Consider the following 22841-nt stretch of genomic DNA (forward strand, 5'->3'; position numbering starts at 1 on the left):
TCGCTAACCGCTCCTCTGAATACAGACTCTGTTTTAAAATCGTGAAACAGTATTTCATTTTAACATTCACAGGGTAATGAATATTATGGAGCGTAACTTAATCCACTATAAATCAATACCGAAGAAAATCATTTATGAGATGTCGAGATGGAGACGACCTCCGGAGGAATCATCACCTTTGACAATCAAAGTTGTCAGAGGATCTCTAATCTTGTGGCTCATTGGTCTTTCTATTTCAACTTTCGTATTCATCGGAGAATTGATTTCGATCGACAAAAACTATTATTAAGGGACACAGTGGGATTCAAATTAATTTACTGCTGGTATAGAAATCAGGATTTTTTCTCCTCTTCATATATGAAATGAATGCGTAAAAATAATACTTGGATACTAAACTGATATTGATGGCACATCCGAGAAAATCACCCAAATCTATCATATGCACCTATGCTAGAGGGAAAAAATACCCGGTGTTGCCCATCGGGACATTTTTCAGCCCGCCATTTTAAATGAAGGCTGAAAATTGAACCCCAAGGGCCATAAAGCCCTCTTTAGGACGTAACGAACCCGTATGCTAAATTTCAGTGAAGCAGTTATTCCAAAAGGGTAATTTTTTACATTTCTGTTCGCCATTTTAAAAGATGGCGGCACATCGAAAGCCAAAAACCACAATGCCAGTCAATAGGATATAGGACATCAGTGTTTTAAATCGGAGAAAAATCGGTTGAAATGGGCGAACGCTATTCCTTATTATTTTAAAATGGCGGCGGATTTGAAAAATTGCGCAACATTAACATTTCCTTCGCATCTATTTTCTGTTATTTTTTTTGCCTTATTAATTAAATGTATATATTTTACTTTTTATTAACAATTTCGTGAAAATAAGCTAAAGAGGAAATCAATATTGTAATTGAAACAAATTGAAGAAAAGCTGAAATTGCTTAGATTCGTATTTTTACCATTTTCGTTTTGCAAAAACAACCAGCGTCCCAAAAAGATAATCATGGGATAATAAACATCTTGAAAACATAATTGCACTTTCATACCTGCACTTATAAAAATCAACATTAACTGTATTAATAGTGAAACCTTGCCTGAGAAAAAACAGAAATTTTCATTCTCTTATATTTCATATTGGGAATAAATATTTGATCGTGTTGTAAATTCTATGAATCGTACCTATTTTAAATCAATTCATTAATTATAGGCCTTGCAAAGATACGTTGGTTTTTAAGAAAAAGGATAAGCAACGTGTTACAAAGATACGAGATTAACCAAACTGTTGCTAACCTAAAAGTAATCTCAAAGGTTTAGGACGTCGTCCAATAAAATTGCAGAGTGTGGTTTAGTGATTTCATAGCGAAAGCTTTTTGGTATTTTTTTTTCTTTTAATTTTTTTGGTCAGCGACGGGATTGGTTGAATTCTCATAGGCTCAGAGAGGTAAGGATAAGTGGCAGTCTTGATAATAAGGGTCTTTTGAAACTAGTCCTCAGAACCAGTGACCCCCAGCGTGTATAATATGAAACTGGTTATTAGGACCAGTGACCGTATCCCTCATTTTCTTTACTAATTCTAGCACAAAATTCAGGGAATATTTCGTTGTAGTAAAGCCCACTCGATCGCTCTTTAGAAAACTGCCCAATTTTCTTCAAAACGTGTATCACAAATTTTAACCCCCCCCCCAATCAAATTAAATCAAAGGAATCAGCTTTTAACATGGCCGTCTTTGGCAGGAAAACCGTTTAATGGCCCTAATTTTGCAATTACTAGTTCAATTCTTTTGACATTTTAATGTGAGTGCAAAATAAGGTTTTCTATTTTTGAGCAAAGTACGTGGTTCGTTATAGCAGACGCCAATAGACCAATGGCAGCCCAGAAGTCCTTGATTTTACGACTAGTTAAATGTTAATTACTTTGCAAAAAGGTATCATTTATATTTTTTTAAATATTTTATGCTAAGTTGTGCGTAATAATTGATGAATAAAATTATGTACAATCTAATTCAATCAATCTACCAGTAGCCAGAATATTTATTGGAATTCTGATTACAAATTATTATCGGAAAATGAAGTATTACGTTGAAGAGAGACGATATATTATCGACTATTTAAGAGCTAGGTAATATTATGAACGTATAAAGGTGCAAAACTATTAACAAATTAATCTCTTGAACGAAACTTAACATTTTCTATTAGGAACTTCATTTGTTTATGCAGATGCTTTTTGGAGAATAGCGTCTACGGATTCGTTGTAAGTATTTTTAATAATTTGTTGTGTTTTTAGGAGGCTTGGTTTACCCCAAAGTTCCACTTAACAAGTCGCGTAAATAATTTTCGGTATTATCTAGGTGTGTTGGAGGTTGGGAGGGCGTGTTAGTTTCGTTTGTGTTATTGTAGTACAGGATTCATTATTTCTAACTAGCTAAGGTAATATTCGAGATGGCCCAACGGATGGGGTATAATACGTTCTTACCATATCTAGTTAAATAGGCCTTTTCGTCTATCCAATTTTCTTCCACACACAAACCACAAACATACGAACTCGTAAATAATAATCGTTCGAGTCAGTACGTCAACCTATAACAACTATATATACATTGAAGACTCAGGAAAAGTTAACTTCAAAGACAATTATAATTAAAAAACAGCAGCCCAGCTCTTATAATTGTACCGTTTGGGCCGGAAAAGAGTATATCATTCTAGCTACTGGGCACGCATTTCCTATTCCCCCCCGTGATAACCCCCAAAAACCGGAGTTAAGAGAAAATATTTTGATTTTACACACTTTCAACAATTTTTTCCCACTACAAGCTCTGAGGTGGTAGTGGATTTTGCCTAATTCGGTTTCTATCCACTATTTTTTTCGTGTACCCCGGGCTACAAACACACACACCATCGCAAAGCTAGGTCTGGTTATATAACCGCACTTGGAGTTTTCTCATAAAGAAGGCTCAAAATGTTTAACCTCGTGTATCGTATAAACGATATGATACCAAGTTTGAGAATGTTTGCTTTTAGGAAAAATATGACTTGGTAAATAAGTTAATCCTTAATGAGACTGAGACCTGCAGAGATTTAACAGTAAAAGAGTGTGCCAATCTCTCGGACAACGTAAGTACAAAGCATGAAATGAATAGAACTACCGAATCAAAACTCTTTTTCTCTCTCGAAATTTTCGATTTACAAGTGAATGCAATTTTTATTCAGATTTTGCACATTCACACTACAGCTCGTGCTCTGGGCAGAATGTTGTATAACCGGTATTCGAAAACCCGAATAATTGAGCCAATTTTCTTTGATTATGAGGAAGCCATCACTATTTCTAATCCAGTCGTAAAAGAAACCACAAGTCTACAGTTGTTAATGATAGACTGGAAATTTAGTAAATTTTAGTATTTCTAATACTGTCCAATACCATAAAGGTGGGTCGCTCAGCAATCTCCAAAGGGAAAGGAACCCTTATCATTTTTTTATGTAAAAGTATTACAATACATCCAGTTTTAATTGAAACAAGCTGGTATTCTTCTGCTAGCCGCTATTTTACTCAATTGTCTCATGCTGTGGAAGACCAAGGATAAGAGTTACTTGAAAAGGAGAAGAACACTTCACGTTTCCGGAATAATTCTGTTGCTATTGGAAATTCTTTCCACATTTTTGTCGAAATGTAATAATTAAAATTAATTGAATAATTAATGCAATTTTCTTAGATTTAACGCTGTTTCATAAGACGTTATGGATTACTATAGCTTTCAACAGACTTTCTAAGAACCTTCTTTGGATTATTTTATGCGGTTCATGGCTACTCGGAACCCTTCTTTTGACCTTCGAAATGTCCGGGCACATGAAAACCAATTTCGCTCTTAAAGAATATTTGGTTGTTGACAGCTTAAATGATGTTTTAAACATGACGACTAAACGGATATATCTAGCCTTTGAATCATACTTCTCTGAGTCACAATTTTTTTGCAACACGGAATTACCAGTGAGACAAAAAGAAAATAAACCAAGATATTTTAAAATGTGATTTATGAAATTTCCCGTTCCAGCCCTCAGACGCGTAGAAATATTTAGATCCTGAAATGAGAATCTGTTTGAAGAACATAATGGTGAACGACGCCATTGAAGTTTTCAAATGCGTATATGATCCGGAAATCGAAAATAAGGCGTGGTTCAGCTTAACTAACAAGGATGAACTGAATGATATAATGCTGAAAGAATACGAATGCAAGAGAAAAAACAAGTTTGAGTTTTACATTGGAGAACACAGTTACCGGAGAGAATATTTTTTCATTTACATCAAGTCCATCCGTGTCAGGCAAGATATCAAGGAATTGGTCATAAGATCGTAAGTGCTTTTAAGACAGATTAATTTACATCAGAAACTTATAAGCCCCACTGAAGTTCACATTAGAAGCCTCTCCCAGCTTCACGTTAGGTTCGCGGGGGCCAAAAATGGCTCCAGATGCAGACGTCGTGTTTAAAGCGTGAAACAGTGTTTAATTTTAACATTCACAGGGTCATGAATATTATGGAGCGCAACTTTATCCACTATAAATCAATACCGAAGAAAATCATTTATGATATATCGAAATGGAGAAGACCTCCGGAGGAATTGTCCCCTTTGACAATCAAAGTTGTCAGTGGATCTCTAATCTTGTGGCTCATTGGTCTTTCTATTTCAACCTTCGTATTCATCGCAGAAATGTTGACGATCAAAAAAAACTATTATTAAGGAACACATAGGGATCAATAGACCATTCCCTTATATGTATGACGTTGTGCATAAATGTTTTTTCTTCTAATGAAAATAAAGTATAATTGGATGAAATTTTGGTTTTTCGAAAGTGTTGTAACTAAGTCTTATTTTATACCTTGGCATGAAGTCGGGTCGATTTAAGTAAGCTCTTAACTCACGCGTGTTTTTTCAAGCGGAAAATGAAGAAAATTCAGTTTATATGAAAACAATTACGAAACCTATAATCTGGTATAATTTCGAGCCGCTTTCACCCACAGTCGCGGTTATTTCATTTATATTAAGTGCTTTACTCAGAAATGTTCCTTTCGTCCGCAATGCGTCAAGTAAGTAAACAAATTTTACCTTACATAAGTTTCGATAAAACTACTTTAGGCGCGGTTGCCTTGGTCGATTTCAGCTAAATGAACGTCTTGGGTCACGATTCTTTCTTAAGGCTAAAAATCGGAACACCACTACAACCGCCTTAAGCCCCGTTTTCAATCAAGCTTTTTTGATGAAAAACGCAAGCTTTTGCTTGAAAAATCACAGAGAAACGCAAAAGCGAAATATTTAGCCGTTTTCAATCGCGCTTGGGCTGAAGTTTTAAGCTTGATAGGCGCCGTTTTTGCTTGAATATTTGTTCAAGCAGATATCTATCCTCCGTAGATGTTTGCGTTAACTTTTTGCTTTCAAGCGCGATGGAGGATGATATCACAGTTTAGTGTCCAATAGAAATTCTCCATTTTTCATGCCTCTGAGTGTGTTTTGATCGTTTGACTCGGAGATTTTTAGTGTTATATTTTACATTGAATAAGTCGTAACAACTATGCTATTATTGAAAATGGCTGAAAAAAAATAAATAATAAAAGAAATCCTACGGATAGAAAGATAGGCATCCAAAAAAGGTGGCGCTGTTAAAATTGGTGAAACATAAAGACCGAGGCGTAATATACGCCGTCTTTTCGAGGTGACCGCCATATTTGTTTATAGTTTTAGGGGCGAAAATGCTTTGGTACTCGCCCACTATCACGTGATATCGGTAACCGCACGCTTTAAAAGCTTTGCGCGACCAGTTTGAAAACGATTTGTAGTTTTGCAGTTTGCTTTTTTCTCACGCGGTCGCGCGCTCATTGAAAATAACGCTTTTTTGCCACCTCAATTGAAAACGAGCCTTTAGGAATAATCGCGTTGCAAACTAACATTGTGAACGGAAAACGTTGCATAATAGGGAGGAAACCGCCTTGTCAAGTAAAAATTCCCATACGTTTCCTCTCGATTTTAGAGTAGCGCCACTTGTAGCGCATAATGGTAGGGGGCAAGGCTTAGTCATGTGCAACGTGGAAGACATTGGCTCCGACTAGACCACTACTTGTCGAACGATTCAAATAAGGAATTCTCCTTCGAGAAGCGCTTCGGGATGCGAGGTAGTACTAATTACTTCTAAAACCTCAATACTATTACTCGTATTAACAAATTTTGTTGTGTATCGAGCCTTATAAATTTAAAGATATAGTAAAGCGTTCTTTTTGCTATATTGACGTCTTCTACGTCTGTTGTTGGCTCGAATGGCAGGAATTCTGTGCTGGGAAAGCTCCTGTTGGTCTTTCAAATATGCCCGTGTCACGTTTTATCTGTTCTACATTCATATACCCGTTTTATTTAGCGTAATTCAAAGATCTTTGAGCATGAAGGATATTCAGGTTGGAGTTGTCGAGGTAAGAGGATGTAGTCAATGTTTGAAATATCTTTCAACGCGATTCCGTACCTATAAATCGAGATACTTCGTGACAGATTAACGTTGTTCTAAATTTTGTCCTTCTCGTAGGAAACTCAGGAATTTGAGACCGGCAAAAATCTCTACTCTTCGGTTGAAAAGTTTTTCAGTAAAAGATTTAACATTAGGTAAACATTTACTACACGTCATCTTAAAGTCTTTTATGGTCAAATAACATATTTTACTCGAAGTATCGATATCGTGCCCGTACCTGCAGAGGTTTCACAGACGTTTCGAAACCGGAGTGAGCTATCAACGGTAATGATCATAATTTCAAACGTCAACTGCACGCGAAATATCACTTCCACAAACCAGTTGTTAATATTAGCACGTAAATGCTTTGAATAATACAGAAGTTGTCCGTGAGTGAGTAGCATTTAAGATATGTTCATTGACAGAAAGAACTAATAGTAGGTCCGTCTTCACTGCATTGTTTTTCGAAACATGGTTCCTAAACTGATTGGCACCTGACAAAATTACCTGATATCACGACTTGATAGAAACCAATTCTAGATAAAAGTTTAAAAGAGCGGCACCAGATACATGCGGGAACTCTAAAGGCAGACTTGCTTTTACTTCTTGGAAAGCTACAGCGCCCGCAAGTCTCTGGTTCAGCCCTTAGATTATACAGTTTTCAAAGGATCGAAGGTCATTTTTGTTCCCCCTCACTTGAGTCAATCCAAAAAGCATCTGTACATCAGTTAAGAAGCGCTATAAAAAATACCAAACATTTAGTTTACCTTTAAATTGTACAGAAAATAATGTTGGTATAATTTTTCCAGGAAATAGACGTGATGTTTTTTCCTATCCAAGTCGAAACTTTGTATTCTCCGGAGATGAAATACCGAATCACGGCCGTTTGCGATTCAGCTTCGACTTTCATACTCTCTTCAATCCCGAAAATGACCAAGAAACCATCTCTCTCATTCCTCAACATGGAAAAACAAGTAACATAAACTTAATCCGTTTAATACAAGGAAATACAATAACAATTTCTTTCAACATTAACTTCAGTTCTCGATATCTTGGGTGGTGAGTCTGTTGGCAGTGTCCATTATCTTGGCTTTGGCCACACCTGAAAAAGGGCGAGCATTCGTCATGAATTTTTTCGAAATGATCTGGAAGAATTTACTCCTCTTTTTCTTCGAACGTAAGCTCCATCGAATTTAAATGGTGTAATAAACCCATATTTGAAATGCGACCCCTATTTCTGTTCACAGCGTACAGCCGTGTCGAGAAAGCGATCGCGTGGCGAGTGGCAGCCATGTCCTGGTTGATCGCGACAACTTTCATTTACTTCGAAATATCAGGCAACCTGAAGTCGGATTTCACTGAGAAGGAATACGATACTGTGGACACCGTCGACCAACTCGTGAAAAAGGGTTTCAAAAATGTCTGGTTCTGGGATGGCACTGACGAATTAGTGTCTTTTCGCAGAAAAGTAAGTGCAGAAATACATCAATCGAACGGTAATTGAACACGAGCAAGCGAACACTGTCAGAAATGTTATATAAAACAGAGTGCTTCATAGTGCTATAGGGTGGACTTCACCCGAACTTTTACATCCTTTGTAATTAATTGGATGTCTTACACTTGATCTATACGGGAAAAAAGCTTACTAATCAATTAAAATTCTTGTATTTTTGCTTCGAAAACTAATGGATGATTTGAAAAGAACTAGAAAATTCATTTCTAGGTTAACGTCTCCATCCCAGAGAGCTCAATAATTGCGGTTGAGAACGGGGTTTTTGGAGAAGAGTTCGTCAACGTCGCGCAAGACGTCGGTGACAACAGAAAGTTCATGGTCGTTGGGACACTGTTAATGCAACTTATTCTGCTTGAAAATCAACATATGGAAAATAAAATAAATTATACAAACAAATACTACTTTTCGCCGTCCATAGAAAAAACGCTTTTGGGTTTTGCCGTTTCCTACAATTTCTTGCAATCAAAGTTTATGGAGAAATTCAACCTGATGTAAGACTAAAGAAACGAAGATGATTCCGTAATTGTGTAATTTGTGACACACAAATCATCATTTCAGGGCAGAGTTAGTCGTAGAAAACGACCTCTTTTTCCAATATATCTACAAAGCGCGATACTGTATCGATCTCATCGAATGGAAACGGCCAGTGGACGATTTTTCAACAATATCCGTTAAGGAGATCGAAAGCCTTCTTTCTCTGTACTACGTGGGAAACGTCATCGCGGTATTGGCTTTACTTCTGGAAAATGCATTTTCGCTTGTGATATCACTGAAGAAATCGAGAACTGCAAGAAAAGTCTTAAGACGACGTTCCCAAAGAGTTAATCTATAATCCTTTTTACAGCCACTGAAGAGAAGTGAAAACTGTTAATATTAATATTTTGCATGTTGAAAGCTTTGAAACCGTTACTAAAAGGCAGACAGACAATTTAAGCCGGTTCTTTCTTAAAATAATAAAATGCCACCTTTTGGGACTAGAAACACGATATTATACCTTACAACGTTAAGAACCCTAATAGCGTTACTAATAAATAATTCAAAATCAAGATTATTAATAAATAAGTTAATAACAGTCAAAATCATTTATTATATATTTACTAACACCAAAAGGACCCGGCGTTGCCCTACGGGACATTTTTCAACTGGAGATTGGAAAAAATTGTTGAAAACTGAACCCCAAGAGTTATAAAGTCCGTCTGTAGAACATGACGAACCAGTATACTAAACTTTAATGAAATCGTTCGAAACGCGTACACATTATTCCGTAAGGGTTTTTTTTTTCATTTCTGGTCGCCATTTTAAATATGGTGTCAAATTGAACCAGAAAAGCCATAAAGCCCGTCTATAGGCTGTAAGGAACCAGTTTTCTAAATAGGAGAGACATTGGTTGAAATGGGATAATGTTATTCGTTGAAGATTGTTTTCATTTCTGGCCAACATTTTTTAAAATGGCGGCGGATTAAAAAAAGTGTGCTTGCTGCTTAGGAGTAACGTTCCAGCAAAATTTCAGTCTCTTTGGTGACGCGGTTTGGGTTGGGCGTTCATTACCAGTCAGGACTTCGACTTATATAGATATATTTGTGAAATCCCTTTTGTTGATTGACTAACCACGCTGTCTTCAGAACGCCTTGAAGTTTTATTAGGAAACTGAACGTAAGTAGTACATGTTCAACAGTTTCAAGGCAATCCTGCAAATTTCCTCCACGTAATACTACTGTAAATTTTAAATGTTCAACAGTTTCAAGACTATCCTGCAAATTTGCCCCACTAAAAACTGCTGTAAATAGTTATTTTGAATATTGAATTGATACTTTATGAGGAGTTTATTCCTCAAAATTTATTATTCGATGTTAAGGAAATATGAATCAAAAACAAATTATAAGTCCAAGTAGGGCAATTTGATGAGAAAATCATATTTAAAATGAGTTGTGCATTTTAAAATTAATCCTATAGAAATCATTAGTAGAAACTCAATCCAAACTTAGAACTAGATCGGATTAATTAAGAGAAAACCAGTTTTCTACCAGTTCTAAGCTGTTCTTCTACGTATAATTATGGATTTCTCAACGATCTTAAGACATTTAAAAGTTATGGAATCGCTTGAACTATTAGAAGGCTCTTTCCGAAGTTGAAGTTTTCTCGATCTTCATTAAAATGGTTTGCTATATTAAAACTAGAAGCAGTATAATGGACTGCCCCGTTTTCTAAGAGTGTATGCTAGTAGTATTTGAGGGAAGTTTCCAAACATTAAACGATTAGTTTCAGAAATAGTTTCGCGTGCAATCAATAAATTAGGCAAAGCTGAAAGTTAAATCTCTTTAAAATAAAATAGTGCAATTTATAAACGCGCTTAGAGAAGTCCAAATAATAATGCCAGGTTTTCCCCATAACAATCAATAAGGTGGCAGTCGCTTTAGGCAACCACTAAAATTTTGTTCCATTTTCGCGCAGCCTCCGCAGTCTCATCGTTGTTCCTCTTTTTACAGTTCTATTCATTCTGATAGATTCGTGGTAAATTAATAAACCCGAATTTGTTTATCGAAAGTTTTAACACATAAAGGCAACGCCGAATATCATAACAATGCCACTGCTATCAAAACTAAGGCCGAATAATAAGTTATGAGTTTCAACGAACTTCAGACCAGGCAGTCTAGCTATTTCAAATACAGGTATGTTTCATCTATATCCTGACTGACTGACTGATTGACTGACAGTCTGACTGATAATCAACGCCCAGCCCAAACCGCTTGCCCTAGAAGGCTGAAAATTTGCAGGAACGTTAATCATAAGTAGTAGGCGCGTACCAAGAAAGATGTTTTTCAATCCGCCGCCATCTTAAAAAATGGCACCCAGAAATTTTAAAAATATTCTCTGTGCTACAAAGTCCGCGGTTTCAACCGATTTCACAAATATTTAGTACACTGGTTTCCATTAACCTATAGACGAGCTGGATGGTCTCTTGGGTTCTATTTGTTGCCATCTTTACAAATGGCGGCCAAAAACTTAAAAACCCTTCTTTATAGAATAATGTCCGCGTGAAAAGTAATAAAAAATGTCCCAACGGGCTGACGGGCGTTAGTTCCTAGGTTCTACAAAAATATTAGTCATCAGTTAAATCTACCCATTCTTTATATCATTTTGATGGTAGTTCTTATTACACTTGAGCAACGCTGCGGGTAACAGCTAGAATTATTTGTGAAATCCCTTTGCTGATTGACTAACCACGCTGTCTTCAGAACGCCTTGAAGTTTCATTGGGAAACTGAAAATAAGTAGTAAATGTTCAACAGTTTCAAGACAGTCCTGCAAATTTGCCCCCCCCCCTGTAAAACTGCTGAAAATAGTAAATGTTCAACAGTTTCAAGGCAATCTTGCAAATTTGCCCCTCGTAAAACTGCTGAAAATAGTAAATTTTCAACTGTTTCTAGGCAATCCTGCAAATTTGCCCCACTGAAAACTACTCTAAATAGTAAATGCACAACCGTTTCTAGGCAATCCTGCAATTTTCCCTACTGAAAACTGCTGTAGATAGTAAATGTTCAACCGATTCTAGGCAATCCTGCAAATTTGCCCCACTGAAAACTGCTGTAGATAGTAAATGTTCAACCGTTTCTAGGCAGTCCTGCAAATTTGCCCGACTGAAAACTGCTGTAAATGGTAAATGATCAGCCATTTCAAGATAATCCTGCAAATTTCCTCAACGTAAAACTACTGTAAATTGTAAATGTTCAACAGTTTCAAGGCAACTTGCAAGTTTGCCCCTCGAAAAACTGCTGTAAATAGTAAATGTTCAACCATTTCAAGGTAATCCTGCAAATTTCCTCAACGTAAAACTACTGTAAATTGTAAATGTTCAATAGTTTCAAGGCAATCTTGCAAATTTGCCCCTCGTAAAACTGCTGAAAATAGTAAATGTTCAACAGTTTCAAGGCAATCCTGCAAATTTGGTTCAATGATGTATTTTAAAGTTTATATTATCCGAACGTAGGTGTACCACTGTTACGTTTAATCTTTTAATAAAACTGCTTTACAATGATTCTAATTAACCTTGAAAAGTCGTGTTCAAATTGGCAATTTTTACTTGGTTTTTTCCATCTCTATTTTTAAATCGAATTCCGAATCGAAGCAAGACATCTTAATATCAATTTTATAGCGAAAAACGTGATCAATCTAATTGTTAAAAGTTTTTTATCGTGGGATTATTGTAACTCTTGCTAAAGCTTATTCTCCGATGGTATTGTATTAAGAAACACCCCAAAATTGCACCAACTTAACTTGATTAGTGCGAGTTGGTGTGTATATAGGTCCGTATCTTTTTTCCACGTATTTCTACAATATTCGTACCATTTTTATCGTAATCCTCGATGTTCAATCTACAAATTGAGCCCTTTGAAAAGGAATTTGAGCCGCCAAAAAATTAGTTACAAAATTTTAAAGAAAAACTATTCACATTTAGAATCGTTCACATTTACCAGTACCAACCCCATATATTGTAATTGAATCCAATTTGGAAAACCCGAAATAGCTTAGATTCGCAAATTCATGGATCTGCATGAATTTCTTCCAGACTTATTGTATTTTACTATTTTAGTTTTGCGTCGCAAAAAATCTATTTCATGGTTCAAGAAACAACAGGCAACTCTACGTCTGCACTTGTGAAAATCGATGTTAAATGCAATTATAGTGAAACGTTGCCTGAGATTAAACCGGAATTTTTCACTCCCTTAAATTTCTTTTAAGGTAAAACGAAACTGAAAAATGTCATTATGTTAGAAAGAAGCCTTCGCAGGTTCCGGTTGGAAATAAATATTTGAACGTGCTGTAAATGCGATGAATCGTTTCTATTAAAAATCAATTCACTATTTGCAAAGATGCGTTGGTTACTAAGATAAGGGGTCAAGATAAGTGGTAATACATTATTTAAAGTTTATAGTTTTGCCTATTGCACCAAAATATACGTCCCCATATGAGACAATTTTTTTTTCAAAAAACAATTCCTCAATTGGGCGATAGAAACAAAAACAATTTTGATCTCATTTTTGTATTCGAATGACTGAACAAAATTCTCGTGACACGCTCCATGTCTCGCGCCACGATTATCACGTCGCGCGCGAATTTTATCAAATTTCGTGACAAATTTCATTCAACACGGAACGTGCCACGAGAATTTTGTTAATAAAAACTAAGAGCCTCATCGTATACTACGATGTGCCTAAAAAGGCAGGGCGTTACGCGATTGGCCGGAGGACCTTCTTCAATATTATCCTTAAAATCTGAGCCTAATTTGAATTTTAAAATCATTCGGAAGTATTTCCTGAATGTTTCACTATGCAGACTAGTCTTATAATTAGTAGAAGAATCGATAAAAAATCACTTGATTTTCTACTTCACCATCCCTTTAAATAATATTAGCTAAAATTAAATAGGCTTTACAATACTTCTACAAACTACGTCATCGCTTTGAAACCAACTATGATTAAGAAATATGGGAAATTTACGCAACTATGAGTAGTTCTACTACTTATGTTGAATAAAATTACGTGCAATCGAATTAAATCAGTATACGAGTGGACAGAACGTTCATTGGAATTCTTATTACAAATTACTCTCAGAAGATGAAGCTTTACCTTGAAGAGAGACGTTATATTATCGACTATTTAAGAGCTAGGTAATAACATGAACCTTTAAAGGTGCTAAACTATTAAAAAATTAATCTCTGGAACGAAACTTAATATTTTCAATTAGGAACTTCATTTGTTTATGCAAATGCTATTTGGAGAAAAAAGTCTATAGATTCGTTGTAAGTACTATTAGTAATACGACGTGTTTTAGGAGGCTTGGTTCCACTTAAAAACTGGGGTTTGAATTGAAATTTTGGTATAAAAAAAGCCTCAACAGGTTTAAACTACTGTTTCGTGTAAGCGACATTGTTCAGGAATATTTGCTTTTAGGAAAAGTCTGAATTGGCAAATAATGTAATCCTTAACAAGACCGAGGCTTGCAGAGATTTAACAGTAAAGGAGTATGCCAATCTGTCGGACAACGTAAGTACAAAGCAAGAAATAAATTAGAACTACCGAATAAAAATTATACTTTATTTCCCTAAATTTTTCATTTACAAGTGAATAAAATTTTGGTTCAGATTTTGCACATTGACAAAACAGCTCTTGCTCTTGGCACAGTTTTGTATAACAGCATTACGAAAACTCGAATAAGCGAGCCAATTTTCTTTGATTACGAGGAAGGCATCACTATTTCTAATCCAGTCCTAAAAGAAACCACAAGTCTAGAGTTCTTAGTGATAGGCTGGAAAGTTAGTATAATTAACATTATTTTTGTTTAACGAGTTGAAGGTAATACTTTAAAAGTAAAGATAACGATTAGTATAAATACTATGGATTATGGATTTCACACTTGGCCAAAAAGGTGGCCGCCAAATATGCTTAACGCTCGTGGATGGGAGGTGTTTCTAAATTGAGTCGGAAGTAGGTAGACCTGGAGGGAAAACTAACTCTGAAAATCCTGAGTCGTAAGTTTTGAATCTTCGCCAATGCCCAATACGAATTTCTCTCATCCTCTCAAGGTTTGGGGTTATTTCTCTGCTGACTGGGCGCCTAAGCGACATGCCTAGTGGAAGGTGACAGATGGAAATCCATAATACGTCAGTATTTATACATATCCATGGTTGGACGGCTCTCCCTGATTTGAAGTGTCTTCTTTCGATGTGTCCCAAAAAATATCGACATATTTTAATATTGAAATTTGAAACGTATATAAAGATCTTTAAATTGGCTTTGTAGAACGTCACACCCTCTTATATCTTGCCGTACTTTTGGCAGTCATAATTTGCGAACTCCAGCTTTCCTTATGTATTCAACCCTCCTCATGGCTATAAAATTATCTGACGAATTTTAGCTCTTCCCCAACTGAGAGCTTTCGATTGGAATATTATATGAAAGGAATGGCATTTCTATAAAACTAGTTAATAATTAGCTCATATGGAATAAAAATGATACATTTGGAATTTGGAGCTTTCCAAAAACAGAATTTACGTAACAAAGTTTTGATAGTTGCGGACACACGAATTCGTCGTCAGAAGTTTTCCTTCAACACGTTTTCCTAGCAAATTTTGTATTTTTTATGAAAAATTATTACGTTATATCAAGTTTATTTGAAACAGGCTGGTATTCTTCTGCTATCCGCTATTTTTCTCTTTTGTTTCCTGCTGTGGAAAACCAAGGATAAGGTTGTTTGTAAAGAGAGAAGAACATTTCACATTTTCGAAATGATTCTGATGCTATTGGAAATTCTTTCCACATTTTTGGCAAAATGTAAAAATTAATATTAATTGAATAATTTATGTCGCTTTTTTTAGTTTTGATACTGCTTAATTTGACAATATGGATTTCTAGCTTTCAGCAGACTTTCTAAGAACCTAATTTGGATGATTTTGTGCGGTTCATGGCTACCCGGAACCCTTCTTTTGACCTTCGAAATGTCCGGGCACGTGAAAACCAATTTCGCTCTTAAAGAATATTTGGTATTTGACAGCTTAAATGATGTTTTAAACATGACGACTAAACGGATATTCCTAAAAAATCATGAATACTACTCTGAGTCAAGATTTTTTTGCAACGTGGAATTAATAGTGAGACAAAAAGAAACAACCAAGATAATTTAAAATGTGATTTACGATTTCCCGTTCCATGCAGCCCTCGGACGCGTACAAATATTTAGATCCTGAAATGAGAATCTGCAGGATGAGCCAATTGGCGGTTGACTCAGTTCACGTTTTCGGCTGCAAATACGATGGTCTCACCAAGAATAAGGCGTGGTTTAACTACCCAGGATGAACTGCATGATATAATACAAATGCAAGAGAAAAAACAAGTTGGATATTTACATTGGAGAACACAGTTACCGGAGAGAATATTTTTTCATTTACATCAAGTCCTGTGTCAGGCAAGATATCAAGGAATTGGTCATAAGATCGTAAGAGCTTTTCAGACAGATTACTTTTCATAAGAAACTTATAAACCCCACCGAAGTTAACATTAGAAGCGATGAGTATTTCTAAAACTGGCTCGTTAACCGCTCCTCTTAAGTAGCCCAGGACTTTTAGGGTTTGACCTAGAACATTCGAACGTAAGGATGAAAATTGGTACATTTGTTATTTTTGACCCAACAAAAAATATACTAAAAGTCCCCTGCTGTAGAACGCGAGCTTTCTCCGCCATCTTGGAAAATGGCCGCCTAGTATGCCAGCTTCAAAAATTATGAAAATTGGTACACATTATGATCGGAACCACATGAACATCATATAAAATTTTCCAGCTCTGTGTTCGATAGTTTGGTCGCCATATTGGAAAATGGCCGCCGTGAATGCTTGGTGCAGTGTATTTCACCATGTTGTTGGAAAAATAAGAAAATATATTGATATTATTGTAGGAGCTGTGTGAAACTCTTAGTAAAATATTGAGATCGTTTGGCCGCCATGTTGGAAAATGGCCGCCGGGAATGTCATTTAGATGCAGCATATTATTCAAAAATTAAGAACATTGCTAATAATTATGTTGAAGACCGTCTAAACTTGGATGAGACTGTAATGGATTGGAATATAGCATACGTCTAACACGGGCGGCGGGTACCTCACCTCGGGACAGAAGGGGGCTGTTTGAGTGTTTTTAGTTCGGTCGTACGACTTAAGAGACACCTACTGTAGAATTTTTTCAAAACTCGTCTGCTTTTTTCACAATATCTTTTTTAAAAGTTAACGGTTTTAACTTGGATGAGACCCTCTCAGTCTCAGGTTTGAAGAGATATTAACTTAATAACGGTATTCGTATTTATTACTTCACTATGGGTGTGTACTGCTGCTATGTTGACTGTAAAAGTGACTCCAGATATCATAAGAATATAAAGTTTTATCCCGTTCCAAAGCCGGGAAAGAATGATTCTAATTTGGAAATCACCAAAAAATGGGTTTCAAGTATTAATAGAACATCTATTACCCCATCAAATTTGAAAAAACATCACCACGTTTGCAATTTGCATTTCGTTGGTAAAGAAGGGCCCACAAAGAACTAGATTTGAATCATAAACTCTTTGCGACCCATGGAACTTCCATTTCTACATTTGAAAGGTTTTTGAAGTTGTTGGATGAAATTGATTTGGAATGGACCGTATGCTGGGGAATTGCAGCTAACATATTTGAACCTTATTTTCATTCTCAACAGCCTTCGGTCAGACAATTGCCAGTATTTAACTGCGAAGCAATATAACTATTGCCAAAAATGCAGCTTACTGCGAAGACTTTTGTTGAAGCGAATTAAGCGCAAGAAAGCAAGTGGTGTTGTCCCAAAACAAACCAATGTAAGAATCCTGAATTCTCATCAAGTTCGAGTTAGACACGAGGCTCTAAAAGTTAAGAATAAGGCACTTCAAAGAAAAAACAAGTCATTGTTAATGAAAATTCACCGCTTAATTGAGAAGGATGGAGTAGAATTGACTCCAGAAGAGAATAAAGAAATGCAAGAGTCAATTAAAATGAATCCGTTTGAAAAGGCTGGAAAATTCCAAAGATTCTTCTTGCAACAGCAGCTTCGCTTGGCCAACTCTAAATGCAATAGGCCAAAAAAGTGGCACCCTGCTATAATTCATTGGTGCATGCATATTAAGAGCAAATCTGCTAGACTTATGAAACTTTAAGGCAGGCATTCGCACTTCCCACTCGCAGGACCTTATATAATTATTCAAAAGAACTTAGAGCTGATAGCAGATTTAAAAAGGAGATTATATATGAAATGAGAGACGCAATTAAATATGACACTCTAAGTGAGCATCAAAAATATTTTTCCCTTATGATAGATGAAATTAGCATTAAGCAGGACCTGATATACCGAGTCAGTACTGGAGAAATTGTCGGGATCACTAATTCCAACGAAAGCCAAAACAAGATCAAAAGACTGGTAACGGAAGGAGATGCAAACAAACCTCCGGAATTAGCAACCCATGTCATGCAAATCATGATAAGAAGCTTGACTGGAAATTTTAAATACCCTTATGCATATTTTCCCTGCGATAAAATGAAGGCTGATGAGCTTTACAGTATTTTATGGGAAGCAATTGGAAATTGCAGCTAGGGGGATTTAATATATTGACATTGGTGTGCGACAAAGCCGGTATAAATCAAAAGTTGATTAAAATGTGTTGCGACGATGAAGACAAGGCCTCAGAAATTGGTTACAAAACAAAAAATTTGTATTCCAAAGGAGATTATATTTATTTCATATCAGATGTGCCACACCATATAAAAACTCTACGAAATTGCCTTGAATCCAGTGGAAGCTCAAAAAACACTAGACTTGTGAAAAAAAATGGTAAACATTTACTGTGGTCACATGTTGAAGAGACATTTAAAAAAGACTGCGAAATGGATTCAGGGCTAAAACTTGCTCCAAAAGTTAGGTATGATCATGTCTACCTAACATCATTTTCTAGAATGAAGGTTAGTTACGCGGTTCAAGTTCTGAGCAGGACTATGGCTGCTGCTATGAAGAGACTTGTCGGAGAGCCAGCTTCGGAATCGATTACCTTTATTGAGTTGGTAAACCATTTTTTTGACGCTGTGAACGTTAGAAGTTTAACCTCCGGAAACTATAAAAGGGATACTTTCCAAGATCCATATCGAAGTGTGGATGACTGGAGATTTAAATGGCTAAAAAAAACATTTTTGGGATATTTTGACACGTGGGATGCTGAGGTTGAAAATTTAGTGGTACCGAAAGGGTTTGACAAATCAAAGATGTTGCTAAGCCGAGAAACACGAGAAGGATTAAGAATAAATGTATATTCTATCACTGAAGCTACTAAGTTCTTACTCAATAAAGGGGCGAAATTCGTTCTGACTGAGCGCTTTAATCAGGATCCCTTGGAAAGATACTTTGGGAAACAACGGGCTGCAAGTGGATCAAATGATCATCCTAACTTGATGAACTATCAGCAGAGTATCTCAAACCTAAAAATTCTTGGAAACCAAATAAAAGAACCATTGAACGGCAATATTAGTGCGAAATCTAAAAAGGTTAAAGCATTAAGAAGGCTATTAATTGAACACACTCCCTGATGACTCATTTGATAAAAAAATTGGAACATTATACCATGTTATCACAGTCAATTTATCACATAACACCCGATTGTTCTTTGAAATTATTAATCAACTTAATAAATGAAAAAACTAAACTTTTTGGAATGTTATCACAATAATACTAAATTAAGTTTATAACATGGACTAGCTAGTTATTTGTTGAGCTAAAAACCTTTGGGGTGATTACGATATTTAGGAAATAGTTTTTGTAACATTATCACAATAATACTCAATTAAGTTTATAACATGGACTGGCTTATTTATTAAGCTAAAAACCCCTTGGGGTGATTACGAGTTTTTGGAACTTTTGGTTTTGGCTTAGGTTTATCTTTATTTTCACTATCGTTATCGTGACATCTTTTGCATGCTTTTTGAGTTTTAAGCGATGCTTTCTTTAAAACTTGAACTTCAGTTTTACATTTGTATATACATCCTTTTCCTAAGCAATTCAAATATATCTTGCAAGCCATTTGTAAGGCGGCATCCTTGTATTTGTTTTCACCCCATAATTCTAAAAAGGTATTTTTAACAAATGCACTATTTTCCGATATATTTAACGCTTTTTTAACTCTGTATTTCTGCAGATCACTTATTTTTGTAGTGTAGTTTACCAAGGTCATTAATTTTCGAAAATAATGCAAATGATTGCTTCTCTAGAAACAATAATCCACCATTGGTAAGTTCTTGCGTCCATTTTGCATAATCTTCTGAATGTCCACTAACTAGTTTCAATGAGCTTTTCACAAAATTACTCGCAGAAAAGCCATATGATAAAATCAGTTGACGCACAATATACCCGCCTATGTGATGAATAACATTCTCTTCTTTATCTAATGATTCTTTGATGGTCAGTAGGGGATATGGTCGAGCCAGTTGGCTGCCAATATTTGTAGTTGCGAATTATTTACTCGCAATTTCCACTTTTTTATCTTTGCCTCGTTTAAAACTCTTCTTGAAAAACATTGGGCAAATTGGTATTTCTCTTGTTCGTCCAATAAGGCAAATTCCTGTTATAAATGAATTCATTAAAAGCAGTTTCTACAGGTTTTCATATTTCCGTAACTATTTCAGGTTACTTAAAACAGTGTTATAAAATTAATAAGAATAACTAAGTACTTTAAAATTCGAAAAATCATCTCTTCTGACTAGTTTTGCTTTTTTTGCTCCAAATGTTCCTTGATCTTTAACCTTTCTGTCTTCAAAAGCTTCGAGGTATTGAAACAGTTCTTCGGAAAAACAAATTTTCTCGGGTTGAGCAATAATTTGATTAATGCTTCCCTAGAAAATACATCACCCAGACTTAGTTAACCTTGGTAATTAATTAATAACGAACGTACCTACTTTCATATTTTCACTAAGATATTTGGTATCTAAACTCTCCATTTGTTGCGAGGCACTTCGAATTAAAATATCACAATGTTTTTTAAAAAATGATTCGTCAATAACTTTAGGATTAATGAGTTTTTTTTGGTACGTTGTGATCTTCCTAGTATTTCGGTGCTTTCGGACAGTTTATTTACTCTTTTGGAATTATTTTTCTCTAGTTGTCCTAAAATATTAATTCATTTCAGTATGTACTAAGAAATTATGGAATTTGATGTAGATGAACATTTAAGTCTGAGTTAGGATTTTTAGTTCAAGGCTTAGAGACAAATTTGATCTAGACCAAATTATGTGCAAAATAAATAACTATTTACCTGGACAGCTTTTGTTCGAAACACAACTGTAACTATGTTCTTCATAAATTTGTGAATAAGCTTCCTCATCCATTTCAAAATTAAACTATACAGTTTCATTCACGAAATATCCCATTTACGGAGGGGTAAGCGCAGTCTGCTCAAACTAGCCGAACCTACGTCATTTACAAGGTGAAATAATTTCTCAAATTTAAAATTCTTCTCCATGATGGCAGCACTAAACGACGACCGAAATAAAAACGATATTGCGCAATCACGTGTCCCGAGCTTAGGTACCGAACTTTTCCAATCCATTACATAGGTGAATTTTCGATGTTGATTTTATCTGTGTATAATCTCGTGAGCGATCCGTTGCTTTTTTGTGCACATTAAAACCTCATTATTATTATTATTATTAACGGTTTCCGCTTGAGGACCACGGACTTCCGGTTTTTGTAACATCGCATCTGAAAACAAGAATAATCAGTTAAGTTAAGAACTTTTTTAGTACTTACCATTTTAAATAGACCAAAAATCGGGTTTTTTCTCCCCGATTTTTTTTTCTTGAATTGACCACGTGACCGTCGCGTCTAAACTAAACTGATAGGCAGTCATTTGCGTTTTTGCTACGAAAAGATCAAGTTCTTAGCTAGAATCTTTTTACCTCTCCGTGTGACGTAGTCCAGGAGAGGTTCTGTAACGGCCGTGTCTGTGTGTCTGTCTGTCTGTCTGTCCGTTGTTACACCCACGTGACCGCGTTCGCAGTTTGCGTATCGGAGCAAACGTGTTCGCCATTTCCCAACTGCTTTCACAGTCACGGAAATGCCTCCTCTACTTGAGTTCTCACACCACCATCTTCTGGTCTTTGTCCATCCCTCACGGACACCAGTCTGTTCCTACTGGCTTCCAATCACCACCATCTTCAGTTCTTTGTCAATCCCACATTGACACCAGTCTGCACTTACACTGGCTTCTAACACCACCATCCACTGGTCTTCCGTCTATTCCACATAGACACCAACCTGTATCATTGGCTTCTACTCCATTATCATCGTTTGGTTTTAGGATATACGCGGCGATCAGCTAGGGTAACGAGAAACGTCTAGCCTCCCTAAGGCGGGATCGCCACCAAAGGTTTTCGCAATTGCGCTTTTTCCTTACTATAATAATGGAAACGAATCGTTTATATACCCCAAAATCTGAAGAAAGAGGGGTACCCTTCCCTTTAAACGTCAATATTAGCAAAGTTTGAGATGATAATAGGTATAACTTTATTTTAAACGATTTAACTATTATTAATGTTAATTATTGAAGATTAAAATAATTAAAAATAAGTATATTTATTTAAATATTAAAGATAGACCTCTCGTGCAAAGAGAGAGATTATCATTGCCTCCTATATCTACCAAGGCCCGTGCATGCGATATATTTCCTTCATTGCGTCCTATATCTATCAAGGTCCGTGCATTGCCATATATTTCAATAATTGCCTCCTATATCTATCAAGGCCCGTGCATTGCGATATATTTCAATAATGGCCTCCTATATCTATCAAGGCCCGTGCATTGCGATATATTTTTCAAAACAACAACAAAAATGGGAAGCTCCTCTCAGAAACACAAAAATTTCTTTTCTCTGTATATGTAATGAAAATATGGATAATATTGCGCTCCTTCTTTAATGGTATGAGTCCTTGCCTGTCTATTAATATTTTACGTAGGAGTAATACGTTTTTAGTGAAGTCTAGAGAGGACAAACATAAGCGATATTGTTTCGGAAAAAAATACTGCTTCCACTAATGGGTTTATACTCCTTGTTACTGTTGTATAGAGTAATCATGATAAAAGCTTAAAAAATTACGAGAGGACAGACCTTTTTTATCCTTTTGTTTTATTCTTAATAAGAATATAAAACATTTATTTTGTATCAAAAAATAGTTTTCGGTGCTAAGATTGCTTTAAAAAAATCCAAACGGTTAGGCATTGGTAAAAAAAACAAATGATATTTTTCAAATCTAATGAGATA

The 22841-nt window shown here is 35.8% G+C and overlaps 1 long non-coding RNA gene across 1 annotated transcript in view; it reads left to right on the forward strand.

The window, feature by feature from the left end:
- The window catches only part of LOC149667037 (uncharacterized), a 33748-nt gene extending 17632 nt beyond the window's left edge, over nt 1-16116 (forward strand). Inside the window, exon 3 of the long non-coding RNA XR_016368257.1 lies at nt 16100-16116. This is a non-coding gene — a long non-coding RNA (uncharacterized LOC149667037). The remainder of the gene's footprint in view (nt 1-16099) is intronic.
- The last annotated feature ends 6725 nt before the right edge of the window (nt 16117-22841 follow it).

This window comes from Phalangium opilio, unplaced genomic scaffold (genome assembly GCF_054372755.1).
Source record: "Phalangium opilio isolate 3A_F unplaced genomic scaffold, DU_Popi_V2 ptg000060l_1, whole genome shotgun sequence".
Taxonomy (NCBI): Eukaryota; Metazoa; Arthropoda; class Arachnida; order Opiliones; family Phalangiidae; genus Phalangium; species Phalangium opilio.